We start from the raw sequence: 22678 nt of genomic DNA on the forward strand, positions 1-22678 counted from the left end.
AGGCAGAGTCTGGATCTTATACTGCTTTTGATTCAGCACATGGTAGGCAATCAACAAATATTAAAATTTGGAAATTCCAAGGGAAGATAGTTTTGCTGTTGTAGAAGATTCTAGCAATATCATTCTATTTAGTTATTTTATAGAACCCACGACCACGCTTACCTGGGTAGATAATTCCTTAGAGTGTGCCAAGATTTTTACACATATGCCCCTTTCTTTGGTTTTAGCATTGTTAGTGAGTGTGTGTGTGCACACGTGTGTGTGTTGAAGTTGAAGTTTGTAACGCTTCACACAGAAAGCCATAGGTAGAAGTCCATTCTCTCTGCAGGTAAAACACACGACCAAGTGAACAAATGCTCTTCCCAGTGAGTAAGGGGTGCAGTGTGAAAGACCGAGCCTTGCATCTAAAGTGCTAACACTCTCGTCAGCCTCTTCTTTAAAGGGCTCAGGGGTAGAGTTCACACTCTTCAAAAAAGAGCCTTCTACTCAACGCTGGGAGGAAGAGAGTATTAGGAGGAGCTTTACAGCACATGGGTTTCAAGTGAAATTTGGAGAGAGGCCATAAAATGGAGTCCAGGGGCAGTTTAACTTTAAAAGTTTAGCAAAGCTTTGTGATTTTGAAAATTGGGAGCCACCAAATTTCTATCAAGAGGGTCAAGTAAAATTTGGGGTATTCACCCAGCAGAAACCAGATGCTACTAAGAAGAATGAGGTAGATAGGGGAATAATCTATGAAAAGTCAAAAAAGCAAGTTAAAGAGCAGTTTGTAAAGTATGATCCCAATTGCATAACAAAATATAACAAGGGATTTTTGCATCTAGGCACAAGAAGTCTGGCAGGATACACAGCAGACAAATTGATGGTTGATTACCTCTAGGAAATAAAGACAGGTGGGGTTTTCTAGTTCACTCTGTATTTTTTTGTATTGCTTGAAACTTTTTAATTGAGAACATATTTATATATTATTTGGCTATGAAAATGTAGAAAGAAAAACATACAGCCAGTGGTCCATAGATATTCCCCTGTGGTTTTGGCTTTGTGGTGTCCTATGAGAGAAAGCTGGAAGAACAATTGAACAGTATGTAGTTTAGAATTAATTGCATTATTATTATTTCTTTTGGCCAAAGATGAATGTGGTTCAACTTGAGTATTGCTAAACAATCAGAAACTGTGATATGAAATAGAATATAAGCAGCTTTTTTAATTCCCTTTGTTAAGTCAATTTAGAAGTCATCAGATATTGGTTGAAGAATAAAGTACAACAATTAGTTTAATATTTATGTAATCCAACTCATATTTTCTAGCAGGTCTACCTCGGGTAGAGGCATGTTGCTCATTTCCAGAAGGAAGCTATGACACCACATTTACAAAATGCTCTTGCACATTTTATCCCGTTGGACCCTGTTAAGAGCCATGCCTAGTCAGGCAGCACTAGATCTGCTTAACACAGGAGGAAACAGTCTCAAAGAAAATGAGTGACATAAATTGAGTCATAGCGCTAGTAAGTGACAGGGTCAGGACTTGGATGGAGCCGGGCTCTCCAATTTCAGATATCATTCTCCTTCTTCTCAGCAGGAGGGTGTGCCCAGGGTAGAATGTACTGGGACCGTGTTTTGTGTCAGTGAAGCCTCAAACCATTGAAAAGTGTTGTGAAAGACTATTTGGCTTGAAGGAAAAAGACGAGAGTCAAATAAAATAGCAAATATGAAAGAACTTTCTTGAAAAATATTTTACGGATGTGATGTAGTGTTTTGCTTATCACTGGTGTAACAACACATTCCATCTCTCCTTGGCATGCTTCAAGAAGTGCCTGAGCGCTCTGTTCTCCTTTAGATGGGAAAGCTGATGCGGGGGAAGGGGAGAGGTGAGAAGGGAACAGAGCCAGGAAAGGAATCTCACTAACTGACTTCCATTCGGGGCAAATGGACTTGTTGCCATTAAGACAAGCTTCTTTCTAAGAGGAGGTGAGCCCTCTTCCAGACGCTAAGGCCTCTTCTCCTGTGTGGACAGATTTTGAACGACGATCATTTTTTAGGATTGTGCTCCTCCCCTGCACCATATCATTGGAGCTGGGACAGTAGGTACATTTTGGGGCTCAGACCAAGTGGAATTCACCCTGTCACTGCCACAAGGGTACCCCATCCTCTATCTCTGGGTCTGGATGAGGTTAAGAAGGCAAGGCTTTGTGCTTCATTACTTCTAAGGTCATGCGCTCCTTTGAGCATTGGGTTTCTTAAGGACAGACTGTATTATTTTTACTTCTTACTGTTTTGTTAGATTTTCAGAATGGGAAGTCTTGAGAACCAAATTGATAATTGAGGCTCAAATAAATTTATTTCCAGCAGAATGACTGCTGCCAATGACTTAGGTAAAGGCACATCAATTTTGTCAAAATCTGATTGATTTCCTTCCTCCTTATCAAACTGTGTATTCTTTTTCTTTTCAGCCCATTTCCCAGCCTTTCTTTCAGATGGGTGGAAACATCTTCTGGGGCCTTGGCATCCTCTTCTGGATCCTGTGCCTACAGTTAAAAAAATGAGGAGACACAAAGTAAGGGATTACATGGGGGGTTTCTAGGGATGAGGCCCGAAAGTAGCCAGGACTCATCACCTGTCCACTCTCCTGGTTTGTTGACTGTAAGCACAGGATTTGGAAGAGGGCCCTGAGGCCCTGGAAGATGATGAAGCCACTGGAGGAAGGGGCCTAAGACCCTGAATAGCTGCATGGAGCCCAGCCCTCTCCTGGTCTGCCCTGGAGTGTACCATGAGCAAGTCCGCCAAGATATAGGGGATGTTTGGTATAGTAGTTCCCTTTCCTGATTAATATACTCTCTCCTCTATTGGAAACCTCTCCCCTGTTTTTACTTAACGTTCCTTTTCTTTGGTTACTCCAGTGACTTTCACATGTCATAGCCTAGGATGTACCCCTGTCGTTGCAGTACCAATGTTACAATTAATTATGTCCCTTTCTAGCTCACATGGTTTTCCTTTTCCAATTCTTTGGAAGGGATGAGTGTTTGGATCTTCCTCTAGCTGCCCTTTGAGACTACTAGGACCCAGTCATGGAATAAGGAGTTTTGATTGCAATCCAAGCAGAAAATTCCTCCTGAATGCTGAGTCCATTGTAGCTTTATTTCCCACAGAGTTCAAATGGTGACATTCTTAAGGCAGAGGAAGAAAGAGGACAGTCAGTCCTTTTATTTAATTTTGGCAAGGCTGTGGGTTATGGTGCTCTGGGGAAATGCAGCCACAGATGTATCAACCTTTCAAAAAATTCTTGGCAGTCTAACCTTTAAGTCATAAACCTAAACACAGGCAGCGCATCCTCGAAGAAAGCTTGTTGGCTGTTACATTTGACACCGATATCCCACCTTCCAAGAATATTCCTTCCAACTTTGCTTGTGAAATGTAAGCTCTGTTTATTTTAATCAGTATCTGTTTCCTAGATTTTTTGGGTGTGTTGTGATTTTCAGCATATTAGGCAGTTTCATGATTAGCTCAGCCATCACTGTAATCTATAACTTTTGCTGCCAAGTTATGGGTAAGCATAGGGATTTTCTCTTTTCCTTTTCTAGTGATAAAGTTGCATCTTGTTTGGGAGGCAGCATAGCAAGGTAGTCAAGGACTTGGCCTCTGGAGCCCTACTGCCGAGTGCTAATACCAGGTTAGCAGTTTGCCTACTGTGTGACTTGCGGCAAGTTACTTAACTTCAGTGTACCTTGTTTCCAGGAACAATAATTCTTCCCATTTTATAGAACCATTATGAAAGCCACAGGGGTTAATTTCTCTATGGACATTAGGTGTGTGTTTGGCACGATGTAAGTACTTCATAAATACCCATCAGTAATCACTGAAAGCCAATCTCCGTGTTCTCCTAGGCTTTTAATTACAAAAGGAAAAAGTACTATCATTATTTAATTCATTACGTCTTAAAGTCCCCTCTCTGCTTTTTAAGGACTTAATTAGCGAGAGTTTTAAAACTTGTTTTGGGATAAATTTTCTATTTTTATATATACACAAACAGGAAAAGTATGAAATAATATATATCAAAGTGTTAATAGCATCATCTCTGGGAGGTTTGAATATGGATGATCTTAATTCATTTAAAAATTTCTCATTTCGGAGTGCCTGGGTGGCTCAGTTGGTTGGGTGACCAACTCTGGCTCAGGTCATGATCTCACAGTTTGTGGGTTTGGGTCCCGCATTGGGCTCTGTGCTGACAGCTCAGAGCCTGGAGCCTGCTTAGAATTCTGCATCTCTTTCTCTCTCTGCCCCTCCCCCACTCACGTTCTGTCTCTCTCTCCCTCAAAAATAAATACAAATTTTAAAAAATTAAAAAGAAATGTCTCATTTCCATTTTCCAAGTCTTTCCATATTTGCCTATATTGCTTAAAGAATTTTGTTTTAACAGACCAAAGAACATAACTAATATTTTTGACATTTCCAAAGAGAATGTTATTTGTATTGTATTTACATGTGGTTTATGTGAAATTTGACATGAAATGAATATTTGTTGCCTTTTTGTGATTTTCCTCCTATATTTTCTACATTGGAATAAAAGCATTGGTAAGATCAGTGACACAAATTCCCACTCACAAAGACTTCTAAGAACGTAGTTGCACATTCTATGTAACTTCTCTATAAGTAGCTTTTCTTCCTTTGTTTCTTTTGCTCCTTATGTCTGATAGTCCTGGTGATCCGCTGGGTTCCTGCCAGCCACCGTGATCAGCTACAGGGTCAAATAGCTACAGGACATGGAGCTCATACTGCTTCTGCTCTTACCTTGAAAATTTGTACTTACCATCCAGCCGCTAGAGATTATTGTGACCATACCAGTGTCTGAATTGGGAAGGGTGTTGACCAGATCCCTCACAGTCCACCTGCTCATACACAAAGCCCATAAAGAATTGGACCTAAAAAAAGAAACCTCTTGATGAGAAAGGGAAAATGTGGCCCATAGCCATACCCCTTTGTCCTGTTGAGAGGAAAGCTGATGACTCAAGTAGAGTAATGGTGACCATCTGTTGACGGCTTCCTACCTGACACATCTGATCCTTACTATTCGCCACAATCCTGGGAGGCAGGGGAAACAGTGACAATAACAGTAATTCCTTGACAATAGTAACCAAGACTAACATTTGTGCAGCACTTACCATCTGCTTGCCACCAAGCTAAGGTCTTTACATGATTATCAGTCAACCTCGTCAAACCTTCAAGGGGACTAGACACTGTGATCCCCACTGTATAGACAAGAACAGTGAGGCCCAGAGAGGTTACTTGACAGAGCTAAGGTTACTTGACACAGAGCTAAGACTGTGCGACTCCAGAGTCATGGTTCAAATTGTTCTGTCGCCAAATCTTTTTTTAGGAATTTAGGACTCCTGAATGTCTTAAGTTTTTCGTCTGGTGATAATAGATTTCTTTTCATCTCCCTTTTCTTTCTAACAATACTTGCATGTATGTATAGTTTTATACAGGTATTTTTATGTAGATTTATCTCTATTTAATTATCTCTTTATTGGGTCTTCATAACCAAGCCATGGGGCAGTCAGGACAGGTGTTATCTCAGCTTTGCCTATGAGGAAAACGGAGCTCTGTGAAGTGGACTCACTTCAACATATGTAGCCAGGAAGTGGCAGGAGCGGGGCTGGCCCTGAGGTCTTCTGGTCCCTGGTCCAGTTCTTGTTCAGCTCTGCTTGGTTCTGACACCTCTTTCTCACAGCTTGGCCATCTTCTTCTTCCTGCCCCAAGAGGATTGCTTTTTGTTAAAACCAGAATAATTTCTTGGTTATTTTTAATTGGTTAGCAGGACAAGGACATGCACGTGGGATCAGGCGGGACAAGCAGAGGACATGGTCCACCAGGAGTTTTCATACCTTGAGTTGTGTGCATCAGAGGTGTCCGCTAACCCCCGGCCGGCTAATAGTGCTCACCCCTACAGAGTCTTGGAAAGGGGCCAGCGATGCAGTGGGACACCGGGTACCCGAGGAGCTTGGCCCCTTGCCAGCCCCGGCCCTGCTTCTGCAGTCCCGGGTTTAGCTCTCTCTGAAAGCAAAGCTTCAGACCACCCGTCTGCAAATGATTCCTTTTTAAAGAAGTTGCCCTGAAGCTATTTCTTTATGTGAAAGGTTTTAGTCCATCCCTATGCTAGATACTCAATTTATCACCAAATGAGGTGTTTTTTTTTTAGAAGAAGTTATTTTTTCCTTTGAAAGAAATATCAGAGGACAGGAGTTAGTGGAAGCAATAAAGGAAACCATTAATACAGATTGAGAATTAGATGCTGCTTTCTGATGAAGATGGCAAGGAGGGGCGTTTTCCATCTTACAGGGTGACACGGTTGTCATAACAGCAGCAAAGACAGCAGAAGGACTGTTTATTGTGTGGCTGGTCTCTGGACGGGACAAACTGTGGTCTCCTTTAGACTCAGATTCTGAGATCTAGTTTTGTTATGAGAAATGGAGTTATGAGAGAATGTAATATAATAGAGAAGAAAGAATCTGAAGAAGGCATGGGTTCTGGGCACTGCCATGTGACATAATTACCTTTGTGACTTTAGGAATGTCTCTTAACAGCCCTGGGCCTTGGCTTCCTTACTGTAGAAAGAAGTGGTTGGACCAGATCTGTGGGATCTGACCCTCACTGTGTATCAGAATCACCAAGGGGATCTTCTAGAAAGAAATACAGGTGCCTGGGTCTCCTCCATAGAAATTCTGGCTTCACTGGTGCGGGGTGTACCCGACATCAGTATTTTTAAAGGCTTTCTAGGGGACTCGTATGTGTAGCCTGATTAGATCGACTCTAAAATCCCCTAGGCTCTAGGGGCACCTGGGTAGCTCAGTCAGTTGAGCATCTGACTCTTGATTTTGGCTCAGGTCATAATCTCACAGTTCATGGGTTCAAGCCCCATATCGGGCTCTGTGCTGACAGCACTGAGACTTCTTGGGATTCTCTCTCTCCCTCTCTTTGCCCCTCCCTTGCTCACACTCTCTCAAAATGAACAAACAAACATACATAAAAAAAGAAAATCCCCTCTACCTCTAAGAAACTATTTTAAAATAATGTCTTTGGTCTCTTATCAAAGGATTTCTAAACCACACAACAGCTTATAAATGGGCTTACTGTAATGAACACTGGATTATTTTTGTCTTGGAAAATACAGAAAAGTTATTGAAGGGTTATAGAAGCTATGTTATTGATTTGATTATCCAGAGGAAACCATAGATTTCTTCTATGAGACATTGAACATGGGAGAGTCACAGAGTTTAACAGCCAGGAAGGAAAAATTATTCATTTTTGGGTTACAAAAAGTTTTGTTTTTTGGTTTTTTTTTTGCCTCTGAAGTTTATGCTAGGAAAATGTGTTCATAGTCCTAGAAGAGAATGTTTGGGTTGCAAACTATTTTAAAGGTAAGCATAGTAATTTTTAGCCTACACTGCTTTTTAAAAAATTCTTATTTGAGAGAGAAAGAGAGAGAGAGAGCAAGTGGGGGAGAGGGTCAAAGAGAGAGCGAGCGCATGAGAGCCAGCATCTCAAGCAGACACGGAACTCAATCCCATGACCCTGGGATCATGACCTAAGCTGAAATCAAGAGTCAGACACTCAACTGAGTAACCCATCCAGGTACCCCCTTTGTAGCCCATATGACTTTTTAAGTCCACAGGGAGAAAATAATATTTTTATAAAGGCTAAATTATCGGATCTGTTTTTTAGTCAAACTAGTCCCTGTTAAAGCAAATTACCCTTCCCTGAGAATCAAATTTTTCCAAATCAGATTTGTCTTTAAATGTAATACACTGGCAAACATAAGAGTAATCAAATGTTATTTTCATTTATTTAGTTTCAAATTATTAACCATCTAAGAATTGGCTAAATTATTTTATAGTTGATACTTGAGTTTCAAAAGAAAAAATAAAATATGTGACATTTGATAGCAAAGCTTTCCTCACAAGTACTTCCTGTTCATGTCTGCGGTTCATTGGATCCCCAGGATGGTTGTCATCCAACACATGAGCAGGTCAGAGTAAATCCAAAGCCCAAGGTCATCCCCCATCCCTCCCTCCCTCCCACCACACACATAAAAGGCTTGGGCTGTGTAATCCTCTTTTGTGTCCAAAGATTCTCCCCAAGATTCTGAACTGCTGTTTCTTCCATACAGGAAGCCACCATCCATTTCCATGATCAATTTCACGTTTATTTGGAATTGAGAGTCTGCTCTGTAACAGTCATGTGCCCAGAGAGTGGACCGCACATGCGCTCCTGCTGTACCTGGTAGGAGCATGTATACTTAGATGAAACAGTCAATGTTTCTACTTCTACTAGTGCTGACTCTTTTTCCTGAAAAGGGAAAGAAAATGGAGTTGTATTTAAAAATTCTATGAGGTTTTAAAAAAAAATATTGGGTGTTAGTTTTTAAGTACAGAAAAACATGGTGAGAAAAACAAAAATGACCCAAATTCATCACCTAGGTAATCCAGTAAGCTTCAGAAACTCAAATGTGGAAAAAGACACAGAAGAACTACTCCCTAGATATCTGCTTTTAATAGAGAACTTTATTTTTTTTAATTTCTAAAATAAGGTGGGGTGCCTGGGTGGCTCAGTCAATTAAGCATCCAACTTCAGCTCAGGTCGTGATCTCACGGTTTGTGAGTTCCAGCCCCGAGTTGGGCTCTGTGCTGACAGCCCAGAGCCTGGAGCCTGCTTTGGATTCTGTGTCTCTCTCTCGCTCTGCCCCTCCCCCATACTCACCTTGTCTCTCTCTCTCTCTCTCTTAAAAATAAAATAAACATTAAAAATAATTAAAAAATAAAACGAGGCTACAATATAATAACTAATACTTTTGACCACTTATTGTGTGCCAACTCCTGTTCTTTTAATCAATTCTCCAACAACTATTATAAGGCAGATATTATTATTGTCCTCACTTTGCAGATAAGAAAAGATGCTAAATGATTTATTTGTCTACAGTCATAGTTAATATTCAGGAGAGCTGGGATTTGAACTCAGACAGCCTGGCTTCCAAAGCCCAGCTCACAAACATTTCTCTATCCCAATTTCACAGAATGCTTGGGAGTTAAACTATAGAAAGTTATAACTACTCTTTCTAAGGAAATTAGTTTGCTTAGGTTTTTGAAGAACACTTCTGAAGGCCATCTCCTTATTCAGACCTTCCTTTTGGGATCAGCTCAGAAAAGCAGAATTTAGTTTAACAATACCTGAAATGCTGTATTAGATTAACATTATGTTTACAGGGTAGAAAGTGCCAATTGTGGCTACAGTTTGTTAAAATTGATTTCCCTGCTTGCTCTTTTTTATTTTTCAGTTATTTAATTTTTTTTTTCTTTCTGAGGATCTTTAAACTATGGTCAAGATCCAAACCATGGGGTGCTACTTTCATCAGAGATAATGGTGGTGATATGTCTTGTACCCTGTTGGATGAGGCCTGGGACTTGATTTGCCTTCTAGAATGCAGGGTGACTTCGGGGAATGGTTTAAGGGACCAAGATCCTTCTCTAATTGTAATTAACACCTTAGAAGCCAACATTTCATATATGCAGATAGAAGATTCTTTCCCTAACTGCATTCTATTTCCCAGGCATCTCCCACTGTTGGGGGCTGGCTCACACATTGGTGGAATCTTATATTTATTCGTCAAACCTTTGTGTTTAATTTTTTTTTGGCCATTTAAGAACTTGTGGCACAATTAGTAAGAAAGTACACATGTAAATATAACCATCAGATTTACCAGAATTCATATCTGAAAATAACAAATGGTGGAGAAGATGTAGGTACCCAGGACTCTTCCACACTGCTCCTGGGAGTGTAAATTGTTATAACCTTCTGGAGAGTAAATTGGAGAGAGTTCGGTGGAATCTGTGTGCCCCCCACAACCCAGTGTGTTTACACCCTTGTGAAGCCCTGTGTCATGTCAGAGTGTAAGAAAACAAGTAGAGGAGAGTTCGTTGCAACATATCTGTAATGAAAAAACAGATAGACTGGAAGCAAATCTAATGGAAATGGAGAAATGCATAGTGGTATTTTTCATGTGACAAAATCCTAGACAGAATGAAAATGAATGAACTACAGCATGCACCAACATAAAGAAATTCCCAAAACATAATGTTGAATGAGAAAGGCAAGTTCCAAAAGGAGCTTTATACATCGTGATTGCATTTATACAAGCCTTTAAAACACTGCATTGTTTATGGGTATAAACACACCTAGGAAATATCTAAAAACATATTTGGGATTGATAACTGTTGGTCTCAGGATAGTGGTTTACTCTGGAGCAGAAGGATGAATAACAGATCTGGGGCTTTCCTTCACATCTGTAATGTTTCATTTCTTAAACGGTGGTAGGTATGTGCGTGTCTCTACTATTGTCTGAGCTGTTGTATATGCTTCAAGTATTTCACAGTTCAGTGCTAGAAAAGAACGCAAGTGTCTTGAAACGCTGTTGTCATTTTATCAAACATAACAGCAGCAAATAGAATCAGAAAGAAGGGAAGGCAGTCTGATGAAGTAACATGAAATGACTACTTGGCTTAAGGAAACCTGCTGAAAGCACAGACAGCATGAACACAGCGCTAGAAACCCTAGATTGGAAGGAGGATAACCTTTCCTTAAACTTCTCCTGACGCTTATTTCAGAACATCCCTAACCCAGAGAAAGACCAATCGAGGGAAAGTGAAGGGAAGAGGATGTGTCCTTGGGCCAGAAGAGGGATCTAGATCTTTCAGAAGAATAGGTGCATGAAGTGGTTCTTGAAGCTACACAACCCGCAGGTGATGGGCCTCTCAAGGCTTAAATAAAACTTCATCTTCATGAAGGATTCTGATCCTAATGCAAATATTTAGTTCTTATTACTCACCGTTCTTGGTAGGGTGGTTTTTTTTTTGTCTCCCATTTTAGAGCTTTCAGCTACACCAGAAGTTCAGGAGGCTGCTTTCTGACTATCTTCCTCTTCATCCTGTGTCTGCTCTCAGGGGAGTTGGTGCTTTCCGGGAATGAAGAGAAAGGAAAGTACCAAGCAGATTCTAGTAGGCAATTGCAGCACACAGTATTAGGATTGACATTGTCCTAACATTGGCCACCTTAGAAGACCATCTCATATTCTAGAAACCTTTATTTATCATCTCTCTTCCTCTGGGTGCCATTCATAGCTGGAGCAGAACCATAAAATAAAGGATTTAAGTCCAGGAAGTAATTGTAATACTGGGGCTATAGTATAGGAAGGGATCCCAGACATGCAGGACAGTGTCCTCATTGTACAGATGGAAAGAGTGAGATTCCAGTATGCGCAAGTAGCCTGACCCACACGGTGGGAGAGCCAGACGGGGGCCACCATTCCGGCCCTCACTTGACGGGCTTCTTGCTACGTCAGCTGTCTCTCCAGAGACCATCTTGTTTCCAGTCTTCACCTTTGGCTGAACTATCTGAACGTTTCTGCTGTGTTCCATCTCTCACTCCAGGACTTTTCCGGGTTATCTCCAGTGAAAAGAGACATACTATGTTGTCCTTTTGCCAATGACTTTCGAAACAGGTGAAAGAGGACACTGAGAGAGGTGGAGATAAATGCATTAATCCCGAGCCCCTCACCCTGTGCTTCATATCCTTAGGGAATGTTCTTTTCCCCTGAAAGAGAGGAGAGGTTGAGGCACTCTGGGCTCTGCTTTCCTCTGTCGGAATGACTGTCCTCTGTAGTCAAGGTTAAAGCGGGAGTTTGACGTCAAGCCCGCTACTCAAAGAACAACCAAACTATGACATTAAAAAGGTTTCCTTATCTAGCAGTTATGTTTAAAAATAATTCAAAGTTTATAAATTTAGAGGAATACATTCTGCCAGCTGTTTTTGTAAAAATAACTTTCACATCACATATTTCAAAAGCAAATGATCAGTCGTCAGCCTACCTGTGAATATAAATGAAGTAAGCTTCTGAATGTCCATTTAGTAAGGGCTCTTAAATGTCTAAGAGGTTTTAACACTGATTTATATTAACAGGTAAATATCTAAGGCAGGATTCTCTGAGACTGATTGCTGGGGGGCAAACTAAGTGCTTTAGCTGGAAGCTGTGCTTATAATCCTTTTTTACTTATCTCCCAGAAATACCAGCCTGACACAGCAATGAATTGAGGCATCCATCTTCCAGCTGTGGAGCCTCTCGGCCAAAGTGAAGGGTATTTGTGATTGAGTCTGGCCACGAAGCAAATTGCCAGTGTCCACCCATAATAACTCTTCATCACATTTCTTTCTCTAGGGCATGTTCCTTGTCTCAAAAATACATGCTGACAATAATGACTGGAGAACAAGGCAGAGAAACGAGAAAAACCCATTATATAGAGAACCCATTTTCTAACCCAGCAAACATGATACCAAGAACATAGTAGTGTCTCATCTAATTCCTTGTTGGATCATAACCCTGTAGGATTTACAATAAAATCTTTAGGCATGCTAATGACAGCAAATTTTATTTCTGGAGAAAATAGGAATAGATGTTATTCAACTTTAAATATATGGTAAAGAAGAAATGAAAGCTGTTGGGTAATGAAGATCTGCTATAAAAAAGAATTATGTTGTGATTGCTTTGTTTCTTTTTTCCCCCTACATTTAATATTGTATACTTTCATTCTTATATAACTTTTCTAGATTGATTTCAAAGTGATTTATATTACATGGACTTTTCTGATCCAAGAAAAGGTGATCCTAGAATATTCCTCTATTACACTTTAATAAATTATTTGCATATGTAAGGAAAATATGAAAAGCAGCTTTCTAAATCTTTTTAAACCAAAGGGAATTTTTGCTGCTAGGGCTTTTACTCTCTTTCAATACTTCCTTCCATATTCTCTGAGGCTTCTCCCAGCCTAGGGAGATTTGTCTGTTTGGCCTGATTTTAATTTCCTCTGTACGATGTCTTCTTCCCTTGGAAGATGAGATGCAAGCTTCTTTTGTATATTAGTGCTTTTTCCTATTACAAATGTAAAAGCAAAGAATCCTTTCCCAGTGATTTGTGCTACACAATCCATTTGGTTAATTCTCATCTGGGTTTCTCAGACCTTGATTATTCTCAAGAACCTCAAATCAAGGTCCCCTTTGTTTTCATAGTATCATAAAATTTTACTTTATTCATTGTTTTTAAAACAGCCCTCGGATCCTTCTTGAATTTCTTGTATTTACCTGTCTATACTATACATTTATAGTATAGTATATTAGTCAGTATATTATTGGATCCAAGTGATGGAAATCCCACTCAAACTAGTTTAAGCAAAAGTGACATTACATTCTGGAGATGGATGGTTGTGATGGTCACACAACAGTGTGGATGGCCTTCATGCTACAGAAATATGCACTTTAAAAAAGTGACTTTATGAGCCCCACCCCTACCCCCAATTCTGAGAAGTCTAAAGAGGCTTAAGGAAACTCTACTTTCTTCACTGTCTCTTGGAGAGCCAATATTTAACTCATCATACCTTGCCTTCAGTATGTGGCAGAGACAGGTGGGAGGTGGGGAGTGCGCTGTGGCATGGGTCATAGGTGGCTTCACGGAGAAGCTGGCCCTTGAACTATGGTTATTGGCTTGGGAGCAGTTGAAAAAACAATCTCAAAGTGAAGTGATTGGCTTGAGCAAAGATGTGAAGATGGGAAAACCTGGGTAAATAGTTGAGTTTGGCTCTTGAATGCCCTGTATCATGGGCGCACAGCAAAGCAGAGTGGCATAGCTACATTCAACAAAGGTGGTTGGGAACAGTGGGAGTTTCTCAGGTGTTTTACACATCCCTGGAGACTAAAGTGGGTAAATGAGCAGAGTGGCACCTCATAAAGACAGACAGACACTCATGCTCTGGGGAATCTGAAGTAGAAGGAGTGTTGGAGAAGGATCATCTCAGTAAACATTTTCCACTCCTTCTGTTGGGATGTCTTTTTATCCTTTCATTTATAGGATGGTCTTCTCATCTTTCTGCCGTTTTATACAGTCTCTCCTAAAGTATCCCAAGCAAACAATCCATCCTGTTCTGGTGTCTTCAACTCAAGAATTATTCTTTTCTTCTATCTCATTGTAGTGTTTTAATGCTGCCTATGGATTTTCTTATTTATAACCTAAGCCCTCATGCTCTTGCTAAACTTACTCTATCTGTCAGTAGGAAGCAGAGGGAACGTTTTCATTCAGGAGTGAAGGGCTTTGTTGCTAAATATCTTTTCCTCTGGGGCCAATTACACAAATGTTTTTCTGGAAATTCTGTGGGAGTTGTGTATTCTGAGCTGAACTGCAAACTTAAAGATCTAGAAAGGGCCTAAAAAAAAAAAAACAACCAAAAAGATGCCATCCAACCCACTCATTTAACAGATGAGAAAACTAGATCCTACAGTTGTAATATAACCCCATCATACCTCATTATCTCAAAGGATAAAAATCTCAAGAGTGTACCTTGAGGAAGAGCAAATGAGTGATTCAGAACCATTATTGCTTTGCTCAGAAGTGGAAAATAGCCTCTTCTGGATTTGTTACCCAGCCATTTTCCCATTGCTTAATTTCTCAATTGTTTTACACAACAATTTCAAGTGTCTTTCGCACACAGAGTACTGCTATTTTTGCTGTTTCTCTCAAAGAGAGTCTATTATGTCTTTCAAGCACATATGAGTCTTTCTCTGGTTGAGTCACTTGATTTTGGTGGGCTATAACACCAACATTTTCTATGTTAAAGAACACTGATATGTTCCCCCACCAAATTCATTTTGGGAGCATTCCAGCCTTATGAAGAGTCTGATTCTCTGGATGGTTTTAGAGCCTACAATAAAAGAGCTCATGGTGTTTACATCATATCTGACACCCTTGATCTTTCTTTGTTTCTTTATTTGACTGCCTGAAAAACACATGAATCAGTCAGGAAGCAGGAGGTAATTGTGGCCATTTAAATAACCTAGTAACATGGAAGATAATTGGGTCATGAAAAAAGTGAAAAGTAAATGAAATGATTTCTGCTCATTAGCAACACCAAGCTCACTTGGCAAACAGTGATAAGAAAAATACTTAAAACTCCTTCTTCATCTTCCTGCTCCTTTTATGGGCTGGTGATTTTATAGACCAGCTGGTTCTGCCTTCTTATTTGTGATGGTGATTGGACTTTTTTTTTTTTTTTTGCCAAAGGAATGATTTTGGTTGTTTGTTTTTCTATTTGTGTGCTTGCTTAGAAGCCAGCCACTGGCTGACTTAGGTTTCATGCTATTTGAAGGCAATAAGATATTGTTTTCTTGAAGTTGATGCTTGTGAGGACAGAAATGGTTTTCTATTGGAAAAAGGCCAGAAAAAGTAGTTATGTATGGGATGATATTAGTACAGAATGGAAAGTCGACTCCTTTCCAGTCATTGTCTAGGAATAAGATGGTGAAATGAAACTTGACTCAGTGTCTTGGAGAGAGGTCCCCCTTGCTCCCCTCCCAAGAGCCAAATCAATTCCTACGAAAGAATTCTGACTGGTCAGCCTGGGTCATGTGCTTGCCTTGGTGGTGAGGATAGCTGCAGGTTTTCAAAGGAGTAGTTTCTTCTGAATCACAGGATTTAAGAGGGTCAGTTCCTAAAATGGAGGGAGGTAGGATCAACCATAAAGCTAAGATTTTTCCTACAGCAACTTTGATCCTTTGGAGTACATGGGGTAGTTTACAGTAGGGACTCTAAAGAGATTTGTGGGATCACTGATAGGAGAAACCATGGAGGAAATATTCTTCCTATGTGAGAGATTTTTAGGGTGAAATACCTACTCATTTCCTCAGTTGACTAAAAGTGCCATTCTTGTATATTATTTACATACTGGGACAAAAGTTTTTGAAAACCATACCACACATGCTATATTTTAAATGACAGTTTTGTACTCCAAATCTTCATGAGTTGCTCTTTTGAATCTTCACAGCAGCCAGAAGAGGTAGGTAATTTCCTTTTCATTTTACAGATGAGAGGACAGGCACCACGGGGCAAAGTTTCAGAGCTGGTGAAAGGCAGAGCAAATCCTTGAACCCAGATCTGTGTCATTGTTGTGTTCTTTCTTCGACACCCCAGCTGCTGGGGAGAGAACTGGCAGATGTGCTGTTGATCAAGGTTGTGATGTTGAATACAAATTAAGAAGGAAATGAGGAGGAAATTGAATCATAAATCCTGACACAAAAGTTTAAGTCTTTTAAAGGCCATCAATATGTCATGGCTCTTAGGATCTCTCAGTTGTTGCCACACAATTAGACCCAGAGTCTTAATTGCAGGTTGATTTTCAAAACTTCATGTCCCTGTGCCAGTAGGATTTATGTGGACATATTTAACTAAATGGCTACTTCGTGACAGGCTTAGCATATTTCTTTTAAAGTACCAGATACTTGGTCAACCTGGAATGTGTATCTTTCTTACTAACAATACATAGAGATGTTTATTTCAGTTAATTGAAGCTATCACAAGTTGGGAGATTTTTCTCTCATTCATGAATTTAGGGATGGGGTAAGTTGGAAGCTATGGATTTATTGCTTCATACTTTCCCATTTTGAGTGTCACACTGACACCAACTCACCTCTTGCACCAAGAGAAGCTCTTGCTGCCTGAATCTTGGGTTTCTGTATCCCAGCCAATACCTCACAAAATAGCCTTAAAAAAACACAACACCAACCCAGAAACAAGATAGAGCTTCAGGTGAAAAATTGGGGCTGGCTACTTACTTCTTAGTGTTTTACAGCAAACAGAGTAAAATATCCTAGCACATTTTGCTTAGATTTTACTGTATCAACCCAACATGGAAAATTCTGATGAGGAATTTGAGACAAACTACACATTTGCTTTTTTAAATGAAGCTATTAGAAATAATAAATAATAAATAGTTGCAGTCGCATGCATGCAGCTATTGGTTCTTCAAGCACCTGAATTCTGGTTTGGCCTACCTTTGAGCATCCATCTGGGAAGGAGCATTCGTGACCTTCTGGCCTCCGAGGATTTGCTTCTGCTGTAGCCATTGATACCATCTGCCTTCTATGTTCTAGTTCTAGTTCTAAAGTTCTAATTTCACTTAGAACTGTTTTCACATTTCATTTTTATAATGTTTATAATGTTTCTTTTTCTTCCCAATGATATCAGCGATCAATTATCAGCTGTAAAATTTGGAAGATGTGCCTGAAAAAAATTAAAAAATGAGAAAACAACTCATCTGTAATGTAATCACTAAGAGATAAATATTAATGTCTTGTTGATATTTTTCCCTCGACACTTCCTGATTTATGTATGCACATATGTACTTCAAAGTAGAGACTTGCTAGCTTGTTGTATATTTGTCATGATACAACCAAATTCTTTTTGCATGTTTGCATGTCTCTTTGTGTGCCACCTTGGCGATCTTGGACATGCTTTTATTTAGTTGTTTTCCCACTCTCTTACGAACAAATATTTCTCTAAGTCCTTAAAACTTCTTTGAAATATCATTTTTAACAGCTGCATAATATTCTACCATATGGATATGCTATGTTTTATTTCATTCTATCCCTAATATTAGATAATTAAGAAGTTTCCAATTATTTTCTATAAATAACATTCTCATAAACATCTTAAACATGAATCTTTGTGCTCATCCTTGATTGTTTCCTTAGGGTAATTTCCCACAACACTTACGGGGTAAAGAATGAACATAGGGGTGCCTGGGTCACTCAGTTGGTTACGCATTCCACTCTTGATTTCAGCTCAGCTCATGATCTCAAGGTGGTGAGATTGAGCGAGGTCATGCTTTGCACTGGGTAGGGAACCTGCTTGAGATTTTCTCTTTCTCTCTCTCCCCACTCTTCTCTCTCTGTCCCTCCCCCTGCTTGTGCTCAAGTGTGCGAGTGTGCGGGTACACACTCTCTCTCAAAAACAAAAAAAGAATGTGAATATAGGTGTAGCTCATTTGAATGGACCCTTCAGTTGTAGACTCCCATCTTATTCTTTGACTCTTTGTCCTTTAAAGTGACTTGATCGCCTTAAAATGATTCTAAAATTTGCATAACAATAAAGAAACCCAAAATATATTTTAGAAGTTTCTGTACTCCTAAAGATCCCAACGTTTGATCTCTTAAGGTGACATGCATCTTTCTAACAGGGAACAAAAGAGTTCTAAGTTTGTTTACTCAAAAAGTCTGGTAAACTAGATCTCATTAAAAGTGTTAGAATCATCTTGTTTATGAAAACTTGCTGTTAGTTTAAATTGGCCATTTGAAGACTATATGAATCAGTTGCCAAGAGGTTGGCAACGCACATGTCCAATGCCATTATTTGCTCAATAATAGCTCTATGCTTAGGCTTAGCTTATAAGGCTGATAATTGAGGCTTGATGAGACTGCACGGTGCTCCAGGGTATAACAAGCCTTGCTTATTAGCTGGAATAGAGAAATATTTACTCGTGCTCTGCTAATGAGCTGTTCTTTATATCATTTAATTAGCTGGATTTATTTTAGCTGAGGTTAAATGTGCTTAATGTATTTCGTAGAGGTCTTGAAATAACATGTTGAAATCAATGAGATGAAATGCAGAAAAATTTCAAGCAGGTTTGCTGTGGAATAATCACCGAGCAGATATTATTTTGGTTCATAGAAAAACCAGAAAGCTGGCTGGAAGATATACTGCCAAAAATAATATCGTCTCGATTATAGGTACTTCTTTTATAGACCACTTGTGGAAGTAGATGCACAATGTTCTCCTTCGGAAGGTACTCCTTATTCAACCTCATCTTGTTTGAGGTGATGCGTCAGACTGTGTTCAAGGCGATACAGCTTTCTGAGTGACTAGTTGTAAGTCTGTATTTGAGGTAAAAGTCATGTAGAGTCAAAATGATTCTCCAGGAAACCTTTGGAAGGCTCCCCCTTAGACTCTAACATGATGTCCTGGAGTCTGACACGGCCAGTTTTGCCAGCACAGATGGAACGGATTGCTGTTTCTCTGAGCAGCAGATAAGCAGTTGGCTTGTGTTTAGGGGCCAATGTGTATGAAAAATGTGTTTCTTTAAACACCAGAGTCCCGCTCACCTCTGTGAGATGTTCACACGGTGAGAAGCTCTCTGGAAGGAGCCCGGGGGAGCTCTGGAATAGTTTCTCTTCTCTCTCTCTCATTCTAGGGCATGAGGTCACCAAGTAGGATTGCTGGTGTGCATGCGTCCCTGTGTGTCCCTGCCTCCCTCCCCTGTAGTGGCTGTTATTGGATTCTGGAGTGAAAGCAGGCGTTACGTGACCCCACAGCAGTTGCTGTGATGCAGGATGTTTAGCCTATGTCGAGGTTCTTCAGTGAGACTCTACTATGACCTTACTGGTTAACACATGTTATAAAACCACAGGTGATGAGGCAGGGGGAAGGAATGTGTTATTTTAAAACTAGCCTCTAATAATATTATAGTGTTCCCTTCTCTACATTCAATGAGCATAAATTTGGGGACCTACTATGAGCTAGGAACTAGGGACAGAGTGGTGACTCTGTAGACTCAATGCCTGCCCTTCTGGAAATTATGGTCTTGGTTGTTTCCTGAGAATGTGCTGTTGCCTAGACATCAAGGGACTGATTGGATAGTCATTAAATCTATAGAAATTCAAATGTTTGGTGCAGAAGTGGCTTATTTTGGGGTTGTGATTTGAAACTGTATAGTGAAAATAGTTTCTTTGAGGACTACCCATTATCTAAACTCACGTACCTACTGTCATATAAAAACCAGGCTCAGAGGCCAGACGACCCTCCTGCCTCATGTCAGTGTACTCTCACTGCATCACTATCTGCCTAGTTTCAAACTCTCAGCCCTGGTACTGCCTGATGTCTGGCATCTTCTGTACCTAATGTCACCAGCACCGCCTCACTCCCGTTCCTCAGCCTTAGGATCTGTGTGGCTGCCCTAGCTCCTCCCCTTCCCCTAAAGTGGTGGTGGCAGGGTGTGTGCGTATAAGAGAGAAAGTTTCAACAAAGTATTCCTGTGGGTGAGAGTTTTCTTTTGATTACTATTCCTTCATCACTAGAGTGTTGGTCACAAAGCTGGAGGAGAGGGCAAAGTGATTGAGTCCCCAGGTGTATATGTGCCTTTGGCTCTTTTGGTCTTGATCTATTGACCTTTCAAGGGGCTTCCTTGTGCTTCTTCCCCTTGTCTGAGCTATCGCATATCATCTGTCTTTCTTAATGAACACTTACGACTTCCAAAGTGGTAAAAGGAGGAGAATCTCGTGGTGGGATAGGGCAGCAGGACTGAGTGACCCCGACTTGGTCCAAGAATCTTTGCCCTTCCTCATGGCACATCTGAGGTGTGGCAGGATCTGATGAATTCACAGGATTAACACAATTTATCTTCCCAGATGGTTAATTTTTTTCATTTGTCAACTAAAAATCGTTATTCTTACACTGAAGCAAACATGGTTATCTTAAGGCATAAACTGTAAAATTTACATGAGTTTTAATTAAAAAATTATCTGTGAGTCAGACATCCAGGGGAATACATTCACTCTTGTCTTCCGTTACAAGTACTTTGGAGGAAGAGCTTGAACAGGCCTGGTTGAGTCCTGGCTCCTTGGTTAATATCTGGGACATGTAGGCAGCACACAGGTATATTGTGTGCTTTCCCTCCATGCTTCCCCCTCCCCCGAGTTATCCCCTGCATTATCGCTCATCCTGAATGTGCTCAGCTCTGCATATCACCCTGCTGTATGCCGGCCTCTTCCACAAATGCTGCTGACATTGATTCTGGGTTTCCCTGCACCTGCTCAAAGGATAGGCCTTGTGGTCCCTCAGTATTGAAGGTAAATAGTGCAGGACCAAGTAGTGAGTGGAATGGCGACAGCCTGGCTTCATGACATCAGAGTGAGAGACGTGCTTAGAGGATGGACACAGCATCCACCTGGCCCCTTACCTTTTCTTGGCACACAGGTGCACAGTGGAGCCTACGTAACGTGAGAGGGTGTCTATAGTCCCTACGTAAACCCCACTGAGGAAGAAGGACAGGATTAGATTATAGGCTCTAACACTGACCAGAACAAACTTTGCCCTTTACACTTTCTGCTCCATCAAACTCCATCAAAGACTGTAGGGACATTTGTCCCTCTAAACTTCCACTTTCCTCTGTGTGGAGCTGAGGCCGCGCTCAGCTTCTGTTTCTGACCTCCTTTGAAGCTGCGTCTCTCCATAAGGGAGGAGTGACATCTGAGTGGAAGGAAGCCGACACTTGCCATTCCAGGGCATAGCCCCTGGCTCCCTCATCTCTCCAAGGCAAGAAGTTCCAACAGGTGGGGTGATCCTTCTCTTTTAAGGTCTTCCTTGTAAGACGAGACTTTGCTTTCTTCCTAATCTCTGAAAGAAGGCTGTAGAATCAGACAGGCATTTGCCTTATGGAAAACTTCTGAGTGTGCCAAATGTGTCTTTGATGCCTTCCGAGTGGAGCCAGCTCAGTGGAATGGGAGAGGCACAAGTTTTAGAACCAGACAGATCATTTAAAAAATATTTATTTAATTATTTTGAGAGAGAGATAGAGAGTGTGTGCACAGCAGCATACATGAGTGGGGTCGGGGCAGAGAGAAAGGGAGAGAGAATCCCAAGCAGGCTCTGTGCGCTCAGTGCAGAGCCTGACTCAGGGCTCGATCTCACAAACTAGAGACTATGACCTGAACTAAAATCAAGAGTGAGGATGCTTAATTGAATGAGCCACCCAGGCATCCCATATCAGACGGGTCTTAATTTGAATCCAACGCTGGTGCTTTACTAGCATTATAACGTTGGTTGGGTCACTTACATTACCAAGCCTCGTTTTCCTCATCTGTAAGAGCATGATGTTAATAAGACCTCACTGTTCGTGGTGAAGAGGAAGCAAAATAACATATGAGAAGTGCTTGGCAGGTAGTAGCAACTCAATAAATGCTCCTCCTGGCTGCTCTACATCCCCGAGCCTGGTTGAAAACACTATCCTCCTCCTTATTTCTGACCTCTATTTAGGAGTCAAGAAAAAAACCAATAACCCTCAACTATTAAATAAACGAATTCTCTGTATGATATGACTAAATGATAATCTTCTAATTCATTTGTGACTAAAGCCTAAAAGGGAGACTTTAACTCAAAGGAGTTTTTGTTACTAAGTCTTTTAGATAGTAGGAGTCCGTTCCCATGGTTTCTGGGAGGCTTGCGCTTTGCCCCCGTTCCTTAAGGTGGGGCCCCACAGTACCCTCTCTCCTGGCAGCCCTCACCCTCTAGCTGCAGTCATGTTCTTACTGCCTCTGAGACCAGACTTGTGCCCTGATTCTTTGTTCTCCTGACTCATAAGGCAACCTTGTGCCGTGTGCTGAGGCAGCACGCTTATCTGTCCATCTCACAGAAGTCAGAAGCTGTTGTTTTAGCACTTCACCGTTTCTAGTTTTTCGTAATGATTTCCATAAGTGATTCCAGTTCTTAGAGGAAAATAAAATAAAATTGTTAAATAAAAGAACGGTCAACTTCTTAATCATTTGTACACAAGCGATGGATTGAGATGTGTTGAGAAAGCTTCTGAGGTGTATCTGTGATACTGGAGTGTCGTGCTCGATTAGTGATGTCTGCTAGAGACACAGGAATGGAAGTAGCAGCTCTGACTGTGTGTGTGTTTGTTTTTAACATTTATTCATTTTTGGTAGAGACAGAGAGTGAGCAGGGGAGGGGCACAGAGAGAGGGAGACACAGAATCTGAAGTGGGCTT

General features: G+C 40.7%; 1 protein-coding gene and 1 long non-coding RNA gene across 2 annotated transcripts in view; one reads left to right on the plus strand and one right to left on the minus strand.

The window, feature by feature from the left end:
• ANKRD44 (ankyrin repeat domain 44) overlaps nt 1-22678 on the plus strand; it is a 313931-nt gene that overhangs the window by 68359 nt on the left and 222894 nt on the right. The gene's annotated exons all lie outside the window — the stretch shown is intronic.
• LOC115287580 lies at nt 2316-4906 on the minus strand. Its single transcript, XR_003906546.1, has 2 exons — nt 4801-4906; nt 2316-2521 (listed from the first exon to the last, which is right to left on the minus strand). It is a non-coding gene; the product is annotated as an uncharacterized LOC115287580 (long non-coding RNA).

The sequence above is a fragment of the Suricata suricatta genome, chromosome 3 (assembly GCF_006229205.1).
Source record: "Suricata suricatta isolate VVHF042 chromosome 3, meerkat_22Aug2017_6uvM2_HiC, whole genome shotgun sequence".
NCBI lineage: Eukaryota > Metazoa > Chordata > Mammalia > Carnivora > Herpestidae > Suricata > Suricata suricatta.